Source organism: Pseudorca crassidens, chromosome 3 (assembly GCF_039906515.1).
Source record: "Pseudorca crassidens isolate mPseCra1 chromosome 3, mPseCra1.hap1, whole genome shotgun sequence".
In the NCBI taxonomy this organism is placed as follows: Eukaryota; Metazoa; Chordata; class Mammalia; order Artiodactyla; family Delphinidae; genus Pseudorca; species Pseudorca crassidens.
This window is the reverse complement of record NC_090298.1, coordinates 58,551,582-58,570,107: the sequence shown is the minus strand read 5'-3', so window position 1 is coordinate 58,570,107 and position 18,526 is coordinate 58,551,582. Positions and strand designations below refer to the sequence as shown.

Genomic DNA, 18,526 nt, shown 5'->3' with positions numbered 1-18,526 from the left:
AAATTCCAGGGCCCCAGACAGCGCGTGTGTTAACAATTGATCCATCAGGTGATGACACCAGCTCACAGCCTGGGACTGAGTAGGTCCTTAGCCCGCAAATGCCAATTCTTTCAGCCAAGGGGAGGAAGATGTAAAGCAAAGATACCATTCAAAAAGCTGTGATAGGAACTTTCCTGGGAATTTCAAAAATCATTATTGGAAAAAGAATCTTGGCATATGTCCTTCAGCCAGCAGTCCTGTTGGGGATGAGAACAGATACTACCGTGGCTAAAGAAAAAGCAGAGGTGCTGGTCTTTATTTATTTATTTATTTTTGGCTGTGTTGGGTCTTCGTTTCTGTGCACGGGATTTCTCTAGTTGCGGCGAGCGGGGACTGCTCTTCATCGCGGTGCGTGGGCCTTTCACTGTTGCAGCCTCTCTTGTTGGGGAGCTCAGGCTCAGTAGTTGTGGCTCACGGGCCTAGTTGTTCCGCAGCATGTGGGATCTTCCCAGACCAGGGCTCGAACCCGTGTCCCCTGCATTGGCAGGCATATTCTCAACCACTGCACCACCAGGGAAGCCCCATTACTTTTTAATTGTAAAATAATGCATAAACCTTTAAAAAAAATGAAAGCAAAAGCGTAACACGAGTCTTTTTCTTCCTGCTTTTTAAACCAGAAAACACCATCTACTGCAGGCCGACACAGGGCAGGTGGCATCCATTCAAACTGGAAATGAGGTACCGAGATAATAGACAGTGGGACCCACTGTGGCCGGCCTCGAGGGAGTGGCCCCGGGTCAGAGGGTTCATTGTTTCTCTCTTTTAATGAGGAGACTCTATAAAATGTCCAGCTCCCGATGCCACTTTGATTCCCTCAAGTTTATTAATTGTTCTTTTGTGTGCTCCCCTTTGCACAATTGGCTTTTTTTTTTTTTTTTTTTTTTTTTTTTTTTTTTTTTAACATCTTTATTGGGGTATAATTGCTTTACAATGGTGTGTTAGTTTCTGCTTTATAACAAAGTGAATCAGTCATACATAAACATATGTTCCCATATGTCTTCCCTGTTGCGTCTCCCTCCCTCCCACCCTCCCCATCCCACCCCTCCAGGCTGTCACAAAGCACCGAGCCAATATCCCTGTGCCATGCGGCTGCTTCCCACTAGCTATCTACCTTACTGCGTTTGTTAGTGTGTATATGCCCATGACTCTCTCTCGCCCTGTCACAGCTCACCCTTCCCCCTCCCCATAACCTCAAGTCCGTTCTCTAAGAGGTCTGCGTCTTTATTCCTGCTTTACCCCTAGGTTCTTCATGACATTTTTTTCTTAAATTCCATATATATGTGTTAGCATACGGTATTTGTCTTTTTCTTTCTGACTTACTTCACTCTGTATGACAGACTCTAGGTCTATCCACCTCATTACAAATAGCTCAATTTCGTTTCTTTTTATGGCTGAGTAATATTCCATTGTATATATGTGCCACATCTTCTTTATCCATTCATCCGATGACGGGCACTTAGGTTGTTTCCATCTCCGGGCTATTGTAAATAGAGCTGCAATGAACATTTTGGTACATGACTCTTTTTGAATTTTGGTTTTCTCAGGGTATATGCCCAGTAGTGGGATTGCTGGGTCATATGGTAGTTCTATTTGTAGTTTTTTAAGGAACCTCCATACTGTTCTCCATAGTGGCTGAACCAATTCACATTTCCACCAGCAGTGTAAGAGGGTTCCCTTTTCTCCACACCCTCTCCAGCATTTATTGTTTGTAGATTTTTTGATGATGGCCATTCTGACTGGTGTGAGATGATATCTCATTGTAGTTTTGATTTGCATTTCTCTAATGATTAATGATGTTGAACATTCTTTCATATGTTTGTTGGCAGTCTGTATATCTTCTTTGGAGAAATGTCTATTTAGGACAATTGGCTTTTGATAAACCCCAAGTGTTCATCATGACTGAACAGGGCTGCCTCTCACAGAGACCTCGGGCTTTCTGTGAAGCGACATGGGAAGACTTGGTTCTGGGTGGGAAGTTCCCAAAGAGCCTGTGCCACCTCCTGGACACAGGCCCTCAGCATGTAGGAACCCTCAGAGTCGGGGAGAGGAGAGTGAGAGTTCACAGGTGAAGACTGTGTGATGTCTTCATTGTGTGATGGGTTAGTGGGAGTGGCGGAGGGGCCTTTCTTTCCCTCCGTCTGTGGCCACTCTTCCTTCCTTTCTCTCCCACCACAGCATGACACCCACAGTAGCCACTTGCTTCATGCAAGGTGGGATGGGGAGACTTGGGGGCTGGGGAACAAGATCCGTGTTTCAGATGTCCCTCCTTTTCACACCGTTTCTCATCTTCATATACATACTCCTCAACAACAATAAAACCCAAACTTAATGGCACTCTGGGCTCAGAGGAGGAGGGAAAGCACACCTCCCAACAGTGTGGTCCATTTTCTAGCTGGGTAAATGGGAACGTTGGTAGTTTCCCCGCAAATTCTGTGCATATGACCAAAGCAGGGTGCGGTAGATTTCAGTCATCATGAAAGAGCTGGTTTTGGAACTATCTGGGAACAGGGAGTGTCTTTCTATTTTTCAGAGCCCCTCGACTTAAGCCACAAGGACCTCATGATAGGCAGTGTGGCCCCAGGGAAGAAGAGGGGGAGCTGATATGTACCAGGAGGCCCAAAGTTTTCACATCTTTGGATGTAGTAGTTGCAACCCTAGGCATCTATCCTAACGAGGAAATATTCAGAAATGCAGACAAAGCTTTACGTGTAAAAATATTGATTGCAGTAGTGATTTTCTAGCTGAGAAAATAATTAGTCCAAGAGCTGGCAAATAATTTTTTAAGAGAGAAAACTGCCTTGAGTTAGGGTCACAACTTCTGGGGGTAGCTATGGTTATGAAGATGTAGTGAGGCTCTCTAGTGATGAATGGGAGCTGGACAGAGAGATAACGAAACTTCTCTGCCTGTGATGTTTCTGGGAATATGAGGGTTAGGAAGAGCTGATGATAGAATAGAGAGAGAATGAACAGAGTATCTGGAAGTGAGGGGGAGCAGAGGAGCTGTATAGAAATGTCTTGGCTTATGGGTGAGTTGAAGGAGTGGGTAGTCTGCAGGCATCTATCCGTTTGAGCTTATTGAATGGGGGAAAGAGAAAGGGAAAGGAGGCAAGCTGGATAAGGGAGACAGAGTGGTACCCCCTGGTCCATGGGCAGAGTTCTAAGGCCTAAGCAGAGAGGTTATTTTCACAGAGGGACTCTAGGCCCTCACCGCTCAGAGCCAGGTGCTGGGAACAGCGGCAGCAGCATCCCCTGGGAGCATTTAGACCCAAGACCCACCCAAGACCTCGTGAGTGGAGATCTGCGTCTTAACAAGATCTGGGTTATTTGTGTGCACACTGCAGTTTGCGAAGTGCCGCTCTGGAAGACCCAGCGCATCCAAGCACGTCTCAGAGAGCAGAAACGAGCAGCATCTCCCCACGTCTGCCTAGAGCACTGCCCTGGGTTGGAACACAGGGTATAAAATGGAACCAAGAGGGCCCTGGGATTCTCATGGAAGGAGGAGTGACAGTTAGAGCATAATCGTCAAACGATTTTTTTTTTCATGTGGTGGAAACCAATGAAAAGGACTGAGAGAGAAAAGTATGCCAGGATTGTTTGAGAACAAACATGAGATATACTGGGAGGTCTCAAAACTAATGCAGGTTTGGAGAAAGGGGGGATCTTGTGTTGCATGCAAGCCCTCTTTGGGTTAGAACTGTCAACAGGACCACTTCATAGCCATAGGCTGGAAAGGCCTTGGGAAGACTCAGTGGCATGTGTAGCTGGTAGGATCTTCACTAGAAGCAAAGTATATAATCAAGGGCATAGTATCCAGTCAGTAATGTTGTTTTAAAAAATACACTTAGGAAAAAAGATCAGAAGGAAATGGACTCAGTTTATCTCTGTGTGATTTCAGATTTTACTTTTCTACATTTTCGTACTCTGCAAATTTTCTGCAGGGATGGTAGGTAACTCTAAGTAGAAAAATGCAGCAAGATGGAAATCACGCCTACCTTCTTCACATTCTCCTGTACTTTCCAAAGTTTCTCTGTGAGATGGTAATACACTTGTAATCAGGAGGGAGACAAGAAGCAGCAGGGGATGTGGAATCAGAAGACCCGTGTTCCAGAGGGACCCCTGCCCTTCTCAGCTGTGCCATCCACAGTTATGCAACCTCATTCAACTTCTCCTCCCTCCTACGTACAGTGAGATGCTGTCGCCCACCCTAGGGGCTGGGAAGATATTGGATGTGGAGGACACGGTGAACTGTTCATGCTACACAAGTGTAAGAGCTGAGGTGGCCTCACAGGGCCAAGCAGAGTCCTTCCTTGGAGCTCGTCCAGCTCGTCCAGTTCTTCCAGCTCCTCCCCTTGGCCCACCGGGCCGGTGGACAATGGAGAGTGTCTGCCTCAGGCTCATTCCAGGGGAAGTCTCCAGCCTCTGAAAGGGACTTTCCTCTCTACAAAAGAGAGGCTATGCCGGCCCAAAGATCTGCTTCCCCTTTGGCCAATTCGACAGAGAGAATTTCTGAACTTTTCTTAACAGAAGGCCACCTACCATCTGTCAGTCAAGAGCAGCATCTCTTATTAATGCCACTAGGACCCAGCCACACTGTTTTCTATTGAGTCCTCATCTCCCAGCATGACAGTGGCATTCTTGAGACAAGTTGGTGGAGTTTCTATATGAAGAATGATAACCCCAGTTTCAGGCAACAACAAAAAATCCCAAAAAGGATATATATGTCTGAGATCTGGAGTAGGTCGCTGAAATTAGGGTAGGTATGACTAACAAATAAATTGAATAGTCTATAAGGCCAATTCAACATAAATGGGAGAACTTCTTTTTACACACACTGAAACGTTCTGCTGGAGATCTTCATACGTGAAGCTTCTTGGTCCTGCAAGCCCAGTGGTGCCTAAGTCATGGGGGTGGCTGCGACCAAGAGCTTTTTTGACTTACAGGCTGGGGTGCTGTGATTCAGAACAATCAGTAGGCTGATCAGAGAGCCCTCGAGTCCCTTGCTTCTCTTAGCACAGATGTGATGTGGAAACCCGGAGGGCGCTGGCTTAGATGGAACTTTGCAGGTAGGTCCCTCAATGTCTGTTGACATGGGGACAATGCAAGCAACTCTCTGAAATCAAAGTCCCAGTGACCCGCACTTTCAAATTTTGCAAAACAAAAGTGAGAGAGAGAGACAGACTCTAGGACAGGATCAGATCTTCCAGTTTTAGGAAAATTTTTCATTTTGCAGATATGGAATGTCAGGCCTTCTGTTCTGAGCCAGGACTATAAGCCCAGCTCTCTGACTTATTTCCTAATGGCCTTGACCCTCGTCAAATACAAGCCAGGGTATTGGTTGGCTTCTTTGACCTTGTTTGTGTCTTTGGTTTTGACAGACAGTAGTTTGTTATGGTGGCAACAAATACTGGCTGGGCCAGCTGTCCCTGGGGTCTGGCCAGGCGGCTTTCTTCCCTACTCTGTCTCTGTAGCTGTTTCATGGGGCTCAGCTGGGCAGAGACTCAGAGAGGCAGCTGGGGAGGAGGGACCTGCTGGATGGTGGGAAAGAGACCAGAGACCCTTACTGGCACACAGACAGCCTATAACTCCCTGCCCATCAAGGCGAGGAGGGCAAGCCAGCCTTTCCTTCCTTCCCCATGTCCTTGCCCATCAGGTTGCATGCCGCCCTATCACCACTGATTTTTCCTTTCCAGGATGTATTTTCACTAGTTTGCACCTGGTAAAAAAGAAAGTAAGTTTGTGGTCAGGGGAAACACAGTGTATTTTGCCGTGGACAGGGCTTGAAGGCTAAACTCTGGCCTGCTGCAACTTGGGGAGAAAATTCTGATGCACAAGAAAAGATCACATGAAAAATATTCCTGGCTATATTTTTAGTGACTCTCATTATTTTACAGGCATTGATATGGGTGCTTTATATGTAAATTTTTGAGAATCTAATGTAGCGGGATATGCAAATATGACTACGTTATTTATTTCTGCTGCTTGGAGGAAGTAAGCTCTTCATTCCTGGGGGAAGGGAGGCCACTATTGCTCTTCTGAAGGCTGATCCTTCTTTCCCTGAGGAAAGATAAACCAGCTCTTTGATGGGCTGTTAGCTTCATAAATCATCCAGCACTTCTCCCCTAGAGCCACTAAACCTCCTCATGAAACCAAAGAGTAGGAAGATTTGCTTTTTTCTTTTTAAGGGTTGGGAAACAAAGGCTTAAGGCAGAGGAGAGTGGAGTTCTCCAGGATAAGGAAAGAGGGGTGGTTGGTGCATTTGATGGTGGTAAAACCTGAGCCCGTAGGCACCCAGCACTCTAGAAGGTGCTGGAGCTTGGAAGGAGATGGCTCAGGGTTGCATGTGGGTGCTGGAATTCAAAAGCAATGAATCTCCCAAGGCCAGCTAGGCACGAAGGTGGTGCAGCCACCAGCAGGGCCATCTGCCTTCGACAAGGCTGTGTGAATGTGGCAAGAGTCATCTTCAGAGGTCTTCTCAGCAGACTGGTAACCTGAGACCTCTCCCCCACCGGATTTCCTTGACTGGGGTCCTGGATTACCAGGTCAAGGGGTCAGGAGCCGTAAAAACATGACAGATATTAGACTGGTCATGACATTGGTGAGTGGAGTGTGGGACCCAGATTTGACATGATTTAGAAAAAAGTAAAACAACCACCACGATGGTCCAAAACAGGCAAAACTAAACTCTGCATTTTGGAATCAAAATGTGGTAAAATTATAGAGAAAAACAAAAGGATGATTATGAGGAAATTCGTATGGGGGGAGGAAGGGTAATGTTATGGGGAGTAGGCTTGTAAGCAGGTTTGCAAGACAGAATACAGGATACTCAGTTACATTTTAATTTCGGATAAACAATAAGAAATATTTTAGTGAAAGTATTTCCCAAATATTGCATGGGACAGACTTATAGTTTAAAAAATCATTCATTTCTTTATCTGAAATTCAATTCTTGTATTTTTATTTGGTAACTCGGGCCACTCCATGTATAAAGTGCTAGTGATGGTCTGTTTCTTGACCATGGCTCTTCTATTTTTTGACTGTGAAATGTTCATATGTTTTATATGTTCTTGTGTATGTTCTTTTTCATAATAAGTTTTTGTTTAAGTGTTCTCACTCCTGAAATACTGTGGAACAATTTGCACCAATTACAGAACCACCATCTTATTTATCCGGTCCCTTCCTCCCCGTCCCCTCTCCAACAAATGTTATAAGAAATGTACCTGTATCCAATTACAGATGAGACAACTGAGGCTCAAAAAGTTAAATAACTTGTCCAAAGTCACATAGCTTGTGAGTGGTAGAATCAAGTTTGAACCTGAGTCTGTCAGACCCCAAAGTCTTTAAAATGCCTGTGTTATGCAACAAAGGGCAACGTAGATCAAAATCTCCTGGGGCTCAACAGGAAGTTTGCAAGGGATTCCCAAGTCATTCTGACAGTGAGGTAATGAGTAAAAAGTTTCCAAAGGTGATAGAAGGAATCATCAGACACCAACTCTGAGATGTCATAGCTGTTGGAATTCTCTGACAAGGATTTTAAAGCAGCCATCATAACAGTGCTGTGACAAACAATTATGAACATACTTGAAATAGTGAAAAAATAGAAAATATCAGAAAAAAAGAAGATACAAAGAAGAACCAAATGAGAATTTTAGAATCCAAAAATACAATAACAAGATTAAAAGCTTAATGGGGGGCTTCCCTGGTGGCGCAGTTTGAGAGTCCGCCTGCCGATGCAGGGGACACGGGTTCCTGCCCCGGTCCGGGAGGATCCCACATGCCGCGGGGCGGCTGGGCCCGTGAGCCATGGCCGCTGAGCCTGCGCGTCCGGAGCCTGTGCTCCGCAACGGGAGAGGCCACAGCAGTGAGAGGCCTGCGTACCGCAAAAAAAAAAAAAAAAAAAAAAATGCTTAATGGGGCTCAACAGCAAAATGGAGAGGACAAAGAAAGGGATCCATGAACTTAAAGAAAAAACAATAGAAATTACCCGATCTGAGCAGCAGAGAAAAGAGAGACTAAAAAAGAAAAAATGAACAGAAACTTTCAGGGACCTGTGGGATTTTAACAAAGGATCTGACATTCATGTCATCAGAATCTCAGAGAGGAGAAGGGGGAGGGGGCTGAAAAAGTACTCAAAGAAATTATGGCTGAAAAGTTCCCAAATTTGGCAAAAATGCGAAATATACAGATTCAAGAAGCTGAGAGAACTTCAAATAAGATAGATCAAAAGAAATCCACACCAAGACACATTATAATCAAACATCAGAAAACTAAAGACAAAAACAAAGAATCTTGAAAGTAGTGGGAGAGAAATGCCACTTTTCCAAAGAGGAAAACTAGTTTCAAAGACAGTGGGGCCCTCATCAGAAACCATGGAGGTCAGAATAAAGTAGCACATTTTTCAAGAGCTGAAAGAAAATAACTGTCTGAGTTCTATATCCTGTGAAGCTATCCTTCAGGAAGGGCAATCAAGACATTCTTAGATAAAGGAATACTAAGAGAAATTATCACCAGCAGACCTACCCTAAAAGAATGGCTATCAGAAGTTCTTGAAACAGAAAGAAAATGATAAAAGAAGGAATCTTGGAACATCTGGAGGGAAAAAGAATAAAGACAGTAAAAAAATATGAGTAAATGCAATAGACTTTCCTTTTCTTCTTAAGTTTTCTTAATTGTATTTGTTGGTCTGAGCAAAAAGCATAACATTGTCTGATGTGGATTTCAGTGCTTGTAGAGGAAATAGTTGAGAAGATTGCATTATAAATAGTGGCTGGGGGTAAGGACAACAAAGGGACTTAAAGGGATATAAGATTTCTACACTTCACTCAAACTGATAAAATGTTGGCTCCAGTAGATCCTCGTGGAGATCTGTATCTTGATTGTGATGGTGGTTACAGAAATCTATGCCTGTGATAAAATGGAATAGAGCTATATACAACCATTGTTCCGATGTCAGTTTCCTGGTTTTAATATTGTGTTATAGTTAAGCAAGATGTAACCACTGGGGGAATTAGGTGAAGTGTATATGCGAACTCTGTCATATCACTGCAATTTCCTATAAATCTGTAATTATTTCAAAATAAAAAGTTGAGAGAGAGAGAGAGAGAGAGCGAGAGCGCAGAGGGCTATGATTTTCAATACTTGGGCTTTTCCGGTGTAGTCTGACTTCAGGATGTCTAGGAAAACCCCAAGAGGTTATAAGATGTCTGAGTTATGTTCTGGCTGGATAGAGACGCCATTGATTGAACTGAGGCATCTGTGGGTCAGCCTGCAACAAGATGATTTTGTGTCTGAAACACATGCTGGTTTCCTGTGCCTTTCAAGGGAATCAATATATTGACTTTCATTTACCCGGCCATATGTGGTCAGGACATGGTTTATCTAGCCATGTCTCCTCTCCCTGTGCATCAAAAGACACTGCATTGAGGAAGCCAATTGAGAGGTCCAAAACCCAGTTTTCCTAGGGAAGAACAGGTCGCAAAATAGAATGTTTCCCTATTCAGAATTTCCTTCTCCTCCTTCTGGCCTTGACCTTTTGTGTGCACGGTCTGGTCTATCCTGATAATGTACATACTATGGACACCCAGACCTTCTGTAAGTCCTCTCAGCTCTACCTCCAAACTCTCCTTCAAAATTTCCCACACTTTTCTTTATCTATTGCCATTTTCCTTGTCCAGGTCACCCTCACAACCCATGTGGATTACTTCAATGTTCTCTTCTTGGTCTCTTTCCTCTGTCTTGCACCCTTAGAATATGTTCTCTATACATCAGTCCGAGTGATGTTCTAACAATGTACGGCAGATCACGTCACACCCTTGCTCAGCACCTCTGATAGCTCCCCTTGCATTTGGAATAAAATTTGCACTTGTTACCAGGGCCTGCAGGATCCTGCGTGACCTGGCCCCTGCCTATTTCTTTAACATCGTCTCAGTGATTCCCTTGGTCTTAGGGACATTGGCTGCCTTTTTGTTGCTTCCCCAGCCAAGCTGTTTCCCAGCAGAAGCTTCACCCCACTCCTTGCAACAGGCCTCTTGCTGCTCTTTGTGCAGCTCATTCTTGCTTATTCTTGTGTTATAGTTGCAATGCCCCTTTGACCTTCTTTGACCCCCGTCTCAAGCAGCTCCCATGTCATTGACTCCCCATTACATCAGCCTGTTAATTTTCTCCATAGCATTTATGATACTTTCTAATGATCCTAGTTGCTTTCTTGGTTATTGTCTGTCATTCTGATAAAAATTAAGCTCCATGAGGGCAAGAACTTAGCATTCCTATTCACTGTGGTAGCCTCAACTCAATAAATATTGGTTGACCTCGTACACTGTTGTGGGAATATTAATTGGTGCGGTCACTATGGAGAACAGTATGTAGGTTCCTTAAGAAACTGTGATCCTGCAATCCCACTCCTGGGCATACATCTGGAGAAAACTATAATTTGAAAAGATACATGCAGCCCAATGTTTGTAGCAGCACTATTCACAATAGCCAAGACATGGAAGCAACCTAGATGTCCACTGACAGATGAATAGATAAAGAAGATGTGAGATTTATCTATTTATCTATATCTATCTATATCTATATATAGATAGATATAGATAGATATATACACACACACAATGGAATATTACCCAGCCATAAAAAAGAATGAAATAATGCCATTTGCAGCAACATGGAACAAACTAGAGATTAGATAAGTGAAGTAAGTCAGAAAGAGAAAGACAAATACCATATGATGTCACTTATATGTGGAATCTAAAAAAGGGTACAAATGAACTTATTTACAAAACAGAAATGGACTCAACAGACATAGAAAACAATCCTATGGTCACCAAAGCGGAAGGGGAGTGGGAAGGATAAATTAGGAATTTGGGATTAACAGATACACACCACCATATATAAAATACACAACAAGGACCTACTGTATAACACAGGGAACTATATTCAGCAACTTATAATAACCTATAATGGAAAAGAATCTGAAAAAGAACATACATATATATATATTTGAATCACTGTGCTGTATGTACACCCAAAACTAACACATTGTAAATCAACTGTACGTCAATAAAAATTGTAAAAATAAATATTTGTTGAAATAGTGAGTGAATGACTGAAGAATTGCAGACCGGTAGGGCTGGCAGGGTTACTTGGAGGCTGTTAGGAGAGACAACAATAACAGTCATGTGACATGTGTATGCAGCATCCTTGGAGTTTACAGAGCCTTTTGAATCCTGTGCCTCCACCTAACAGATAAGAAGCAGCGACTTTTCTCAGGGTCACCCAGATGGCAGCAGGCAGGTGCTGGATTCCAGATGCAGGAGCCCAGAATCCAGATAGGACAGTTCAGCCTCTCAGCACACCGGCCTCTGGCAGAGCGCTTTGGAACAAGAGTCACCATTGTCGCCTGCAGCTGTGTAGCTCTCACCATGTAGCCAGCAGCAGGGTCTTCTGGCGTTCTGCCTGGGCCCCGTCACCTGAATATACAGCAAAGGGAAGAAAGAGAATTCCCCAGGGAGGGTAAAGACTTCAGAAAGCAATGGAGACAGGACAATGCGAGGCGGAGGAAGAGAGACCGGCAGGAAGGTAGACGGTGAGACGGAAGCATCTTTTAACTGAGCTGGTGCCCTGGAGGCATCAGTTTGTCAAACCTTCAGCATCCCCCACTCCAGAGCAGGACCCGGTCTCTGTTGCCTGGAGAGCCACCCCGGGGGATTCTGCGGTCCCTCTCGGTGCTGTGCACACAGCGAGGTGTGCGCTCGGAAACCTGCCTGCCCCGCTGCTGGATTGCGTTCTCCCGGGGCGGTCTTCTGTTTCCTCAGCCTTTCTGAAAAGGTTGAGATAATGATGAGAGAATTTCAAAAGCTACTCTTTGTTGCTGCTCTCCTCTTGTTTCAAAAGAATCGTGGTTTTCAAGAGACTAACAATCTCAGTTTCCCCAAAGTATCCATCCGAGCGAGAACGTTACCACAGAAATTCCACTTGCATCTACCTTTAATCACATGGCAAATTACCTTATTAACCACCAGGGAGTCTAGTCTTATTACTGAATTAAGCCATTTCTTTCTTTGCTTCTTATTAAAACCACATGGGTTTTAACTTCTGTGCGGTTGTAGATTCTTTCCCCCTTCTTTGGATGTGGAGGAATAATGGCTGCATGAAAGAATTTCTGTTATTTTGTGTTGATGACTAAAGGGTTAGCAACATTAAATACAAGGGTGGGGAGGCCTTGGTGGAGACCGTCTGGACAGGCTCACGCTGATTAGTGATGTAACAGCCACTTGGGTGGTATGGAACTCTGAGATGTGTACCCGTCCCTTACTGCTTTCTCTCACCCAGACTTCTGAAATACCAAATCCTGTCATTAGACAGCTCACATGTTAGAAAAACAAAAGGACAGAAAAAAAGAAAAAGAAAACCCAGTCCCCCCCAGATGGCTGGAGAAATCCTCATTATTGCTGGTAGGAAATTAGACATTTAAGGTTATACTTCAAAGCAACTATTTTTATTACTAGAGGCTCAACATTTTGATTTATTGGGCTGCAGAGCAAGATTGTGACAAATATTTCCACCTCAAAGAAAAGATGAAACAGGCCTCTGAGCAGCATAGTAAGTAGTTTAAAAATAAAGTTTGTTGCAACAATAGTTGTAATGATGAAAATTGTATGATTCAACTCACAGACCCTAGGAAAGGGCCGCTTCAGCACACATGCCTCGAAGAAATGATTTAATCGTGTGGGAATTTTCTTCTCGTCAAAGCACAGTACAAAAATTTTGTAAAATGAAAGAGCTGAAATTGTCAGTAAGTCTGTGCTACCTTTCTTCAAAGGTCAGCCCTAAGCAGGGCCTGTGTACAAGCCTATATTTCAGTCTGAGGCACCATTCAAGAGGGATGCTAAGAATGTAGGGTGGGTTCTGAGGAATCTATAAAGATAATTAAAAAATGAAACATAGGGCTTGGAGACAAAGCTGAAGGAATTTAGAATATTCAGCCTTGTTGGGAAAAAAAAACACAACAAAACACAACCTAGAGGGTTAGGTTATCCTTGAGGGTTAGGTTAACCATTTTTGGTAGAAAAAGCGGTAGGTTGCATTAAATGGTGACCCATCTTGACTCATCTCCATCTGGACGTGACCTTTTTTCCTATAATATGGACCATTCTGATTAGAGTAATTCAGAGGGAGGTATCCGGGAGAGTATGCATTATTGAATCTGGAAACTGAGTTTCTCAGGCAGGTTGTAGAGTTGTCTTCTCTGCAGGTCTCTGAATAAAGAAGCACTTATCTTCCGAGGTGTGGGAACAGAAGTTAGTGGAAAGAGTAGAGGCTATGATGTGAGGCTCACAGCTTGGGTTGTAGTCTCAGCTCTGCTGCTAATGAGCTCTGTGATTCTGGCCAGATTTTTCTGGGCCCCAGTTTCTCATTTATACAAACTGATTGGACAAGATGATCGAAAAGACCTCATGCAGTGTATTTTGATTTTAGGCCAAAGGCTGAATAGGAGAGCAATGAGATCCTCCTTCACTTTATTGTTATGACTCTGCTGCTTGGGAGGGAAGTTTGAGTATATGTGTGTAGGAATATGTGTGTGTGTGTGTGTGTGTGTGTGTGTGTGTGTGGTTATATTGGAGGGAGGGTAAGGGGACTCTATATGCACCATAACAATGTTCATACAACTATAGGTGTAGTTTGAAATTATGTAAATGACTTTAGTCTTTAAGTGCCATGCAAAGGAATTCTAAAGGTGAATGCTTTCTTTGTAAATTGAATAATTACTGCCACATGCATCTGTTTTGTAAGCACGCATTGTCACTCGTCCTGGGCCTGTGGCAGTGCTGAATGCCATGCTGAGCCCCACAAATGTGTACATGAATTCATGGCTAAGATACTCTAGCGCCGAGTATCTCCACAGTCGACGCTAAGAACAGAGATAAGGGAGCTTCCACAAAATGAGCCTGAAAAACTGCAGAATTCTGATAGATTTTTGTATCACAAAAGATAGGTAAATCTTGCCCAGGTAAATTTAAAAACTTTTAAAGATGCTTTACTGAGTACTAACTTTGAACAGTTAGGAAGCCCTCAATAAATTTTGATTGATTGATTAGACAGGGTAGGAGAGAAATCTCTATTAACTAGAAAACTGGACTTAACTGAACATCCCAGCCTTTCAAACTTTGTGCCGTTGGCCCACCCTCTTCTGTTACTGAGGGAAATGGGATAGTGAGTAGGAAAGCATTCAGGAAACCATCAGGCTGACGGCCACGCAAACAGCTCACTGTAAAACATTGCCCTGACTGCTTACCTTGAGCTAGCAGGCCAAGGTCATGGAGAATCTTCTTGAGACAAGGTCCTGGTGAGTGGGGAGAAAAGAGGAAAGCCGGGGTGGTGCTATCGTGCCTTCCAATGGCTCCCCCAAACTCAGCAACTGACAATTACTGGGCTTCCAACTCTGGACTTCAAAGCATTTGGAAAACGTTCATAAACATGTTCAGAATCCCATGGTGTAAGTAAAACATTTTTATAAGATTATAAAATAAAGCAAACTGGCACACGTCTTGTTTGAACAAGTATGCTGACCATTTCTTTTCCTAAGGTGAGAGACTCTTAAACAAGTCTTAGTAATTGCTGTGAGGGAATTTGGCCTCTTAATTTTTGAAAACACAATAAAATCCATGCAAGTCTCTAAAGCCTGTAGATGACAGACCTCAAACCTCAGACATACAGGGAGAGAGTTTTGAATGAAAGATGACCCTGCCCAGGCTATAGTTTGAGAAACAGAATTAAAAAGGAGACAGTGGGATTCTTGCTCTGATCTTTGCTTATAAGGGACTGAAACCGTGCACCTCAGATTGGGACTGGAATCCACGCGGCCAGGACTCGAACCTGGCCAAAACCCACGGTCTTCCAACTGAGATCACACACCTGGTTTCAGGACTTAGTGAAGCTCAGGTTCTTGATGTCTCATGGCAGAAAGAATTCAGTGAGAGACAAAGTGATAGGTAAGAAGTGGATTTATTTAGAGAGAAACACACTCCACAGACAGAGTGTGGGCCATCTCAGAAGGTGAGAAAGGCACCAGGGAAAGGGGCTGTCCGTTTTTATAGGGGTGGGTAATTTCATAGGCTAATGAGTGGGAGGAGTATTCCAGCTATTTTAGGAAGGGGAGGGGATTTCCAGGAATTGGGCCACTGCCCGCTTTTTGATCCTTACGGTCGGTCTTGGAACTGTCATGGCGCCTGTGGGTGTGTCATTTAGCTAGCTGATGTGAGCGTATACTGAGGCTCAAGGTCTACTGGAAGTCGATTTGTCCGCCATCTTGAACCCATTTGGTTCTAATCAGTTTATGTCATGTCCTCGGGCTGCGTCATTCTTTCAAAGGTTGCCCTGCCTCCTTCCCTCCTGTTTCAGGACCATGAGAATTTTGGAGGGCTTCTTCATCCAAAGAATCCCCACGGCTTCTCTAGGAGGTAAGTAGGCCTAACCATTCATAAACTAGTTGCTTCCAGAAAAATGAGGTATAAAACGTCCTTGCTGTGGGGAATTCATATTAATTGCCACTTTTAACAGTTAAAAGCTTAATTAAAGAAAGAAAGGGTGGGAAAAACAGTTACTTTTTTTTTTTTTTTTTGCGGTATGCGGCCTCTCACTGTTGTGGCCGCTCTGGACGCGCGCAGGCTCAGCGGCCATGGCTCACGGGCCCAGCCGCTCCGCGGCGCGTGGGGTTCTCCTGGACCAGGGCTCGAACCCGCGTCCCCTAGCATCGGCAGGTGGACTCTCAACCACTGCGCCACCAGGGAAGCCCCAACAGTTACTTTTTTATGACAAAATATGATAGAAGTTACATATAATTTCCTTCTCCCCCCCCTTTTAAGGAATTTTCTAAAGTCACAGGAAACCCTACCCCGAGTCTGTTGGGATCTGAGCATGGATAGGGGAAGACAGGATGGAATTATTACTTTAGGAAATTGTGGCCCGAGACTCTCATCTTCCTCCTCTGGCCTTTGTTTACCGGTTTCAAAGGCATGCCTCCAAGTCAGGGCATTGGCTGGAGTAAATAGTCTTAAAATGAGCAGTGAGAGCTCCTCTCACGGGAGCTGAGAGGATTGGTGTTCTTTCTTCCAGGAAAAGAGAACAATGGGAGGAGATTTATTTAAGCAATAAGTAGTGGCTCTCTGATAAGAGGAAGCCATGCAGTTGGTCCCCAAGTTTCCAGTTAATGACCAGGCAGGGGGAGGGGCAACAAGATCAAAGTTGCTTTAGGGCAAAATTGCTGGCATTCCAGAAATAGTCCCAGATGCCTCACATCCCAATAAGCCAGAATCAAGTTCACTGACTTGTGAAGAGGACCCACTACAGCCTTCAATCCTTTTGTTACCTTGACTTTTAGCTCATTGTCCTGTCTGACCTCCTCTTAAACCAAAGAGTAATGACTGCTGATTTGACCATTGTTCTCTGCACACAAAGATGTCAGGGGTCAAGATCTGTGGCTACAGAGAATCTAAGCTCAAGAAAATCTAAATGAAGGCGTGTGGTTAAACACTTAGACATGTAAAGACAGTTCGCATGTAAAAGTAATCTGAAAGAAAAAACTCGAAGTGAGAATCGTAATTGTCTCGTTAAGATTTTGAGGGGTTCCAGAGATGATAACACACACACAAACTCTAAAAACCTAGAACCTTCTTAGGGTCCTGGTGGCAGTATGCGCTACCTAGCAATAATATGTATTAATTTGGAGTCTCGAGTCCCTATTCTAATCCACTGAGAGTTATAATACCCTTTAACAGTCTGTAATAATACTGATGAAAGAGTACTATTTTATGCATTCTAAATTTTAAGAAAGACGTGAAGGGGAGAAGGAACCGAAAAATTGAGTCGCTTAAAATACTGAAAGTAAAACCATTTAAAGAAAAACGTTAGCTTTTAAAAAATAGCAAAACAAATATCGGTAAGATATCCTTCTAACATTGGAAAGTGATTGTTACAAGGCGTTGTGTGGATATATATGTTTAATTCCCTAGGGGAAATACCTATGAATGGGAAGGCTGGGTCACATGTATGTGCGTAAGAGCCTGACAAACTGTTTTCCAAAGTGACTCTATCATTTTGCATTCCCAAGAGCAACGTAGGAGAATTCCAATTGCTCCAAATTTTTGATAACACTCGGTACTGTTAGTCTTTAATTTCAGCCATCCTGGCGAATGTGTATTGGCAGCTTATTGTTAGTTTTTTGGGTTTTTTTTTGCGGTACGCGGGCCTCTCACTGTTGTGGGCTCTCCCGTTGCGGAGCACAGGCTCTGGACGTGCAGACTCAGCCGCCATGGCTCACGCGCCCAGCCGCTCCGCGGCATGTGGGATCTTCCCGGACCGAGGCATGAACCTGTGTCCCCTGCATTGGCAGGCGGACTCTCAACCACTGCGCCACCAGGGAAGCCCTATTGTTAGTTCTAATTTTCATTTCCCAAATGATTAATGATATTGAGCATCTTTGCTTGCATATATTTGCTGTTCCTAGATCTTCTTGGGAAAGTGTCCAACTTATTATTTACTCTATTGCCCATTTATTTTTTCTGGTTGTTTTTCTTCTTATTATTGAGTCTAACTTTTGTCAGGCATGTGTTTGCAAATATTTTCTGCCAGTCTGTGTCTTGCTTATTCATTTCCTTAAGAGTGTCTTAGTTAAGAGCAAAAGTTTTAAATCTTGATGCAGTTCAATTTATCAGCTCTTTTATGGTTTCTGCCCTCTGTGTTTTGTTTAGGAAATGTTTCCCTAACCCAAGGTCACAAAAATTTCCTACTATGTTTTCTTCTAGAAGTGTTGTTGTTTTAGCTCTTATAGGATCCATTTCAAGTTAATTTTTTATATGGTAAGATAAAGTTCGAGGTGTTCTTTTTTGTTTTATATAACTAGCCTATCGTTCCAAAAACATTTGTTAAAAAGACTATTCTTTCTTCATTGAATTACCTTGTACTTTTGTCAAAATCAGTCCATAGCCCGACAGGCTTTTTAACCAAGATGGCTAGCTGATTTAAAAAATCTTCATGGAGGTGCAAGGAATCTAGAATAGCCCAAACAATTGTGGGGAAAAAACCAATTTTTGAGGTCTTATTTTAGTGGACTAACTATAAATTATATATTAAGACTTACTATAAAGCTATAGTAAACTAAACAGAGAGGTACTGGAATAAATATAGACATATAGAAAAATGGAACAGAACAGAGCTCAGAAAGAAACCCACACATTTATGATTAATTGTTTTCTGTTTATTTTAAAAATATTTTAAACAACTTTGATGTATTATTTTCTGCAGCTACAAATGAAATCACAGTGCCAATAACCTGAGGTTTTATTCTCCCTACTTGCTTAGGAAGAGTCTCCAGTTTCCCCGACTAGCTCAGTCCCCTGAAAGTGTCCTTTTTCTAGGTATTTCTCGGGGCTCCTAAAGAGAATCACCCATGTGTTGGGCAGAGCACGTGAGCTGAACGCATCCCTCAGTATGT

At 43.4% G+C, this 18,526-nt stretch overlaps 1 long non-coding RNA gene across 2 annotated transcripts; it reads right to left on the bottom strand.

The window, feature by feature from the left end:
• Nucleotides 1-10,855: 10,855 nt before the first annotated feature.
• On the bottom strand, nt 10,856-15,091 carry LOC137220717 (uncharacterized). Of its 2 annotated transcripts, XR_010941760.1 has the most exons (4): nt 14,950-15,091; nt 14,330-14,377; nt 12,042-12,180; nt 10,856-11,854 (listed from the first exon to the last, which is right to left on the bottom strand). It is a non-coding gene; the product is annotated as an uncharacterized lncRNA (long non-coding RNA). The 2 variants fall into 2 exon arrangements; XR_010941759.1 differs by lacking the exon at nt 10,856-11,854 and having other exon boundaries at nt 11,880-12,180.
• Between the last annotated feature and the right edge of the window lie 3,435 nt (nt 15,092-18,526).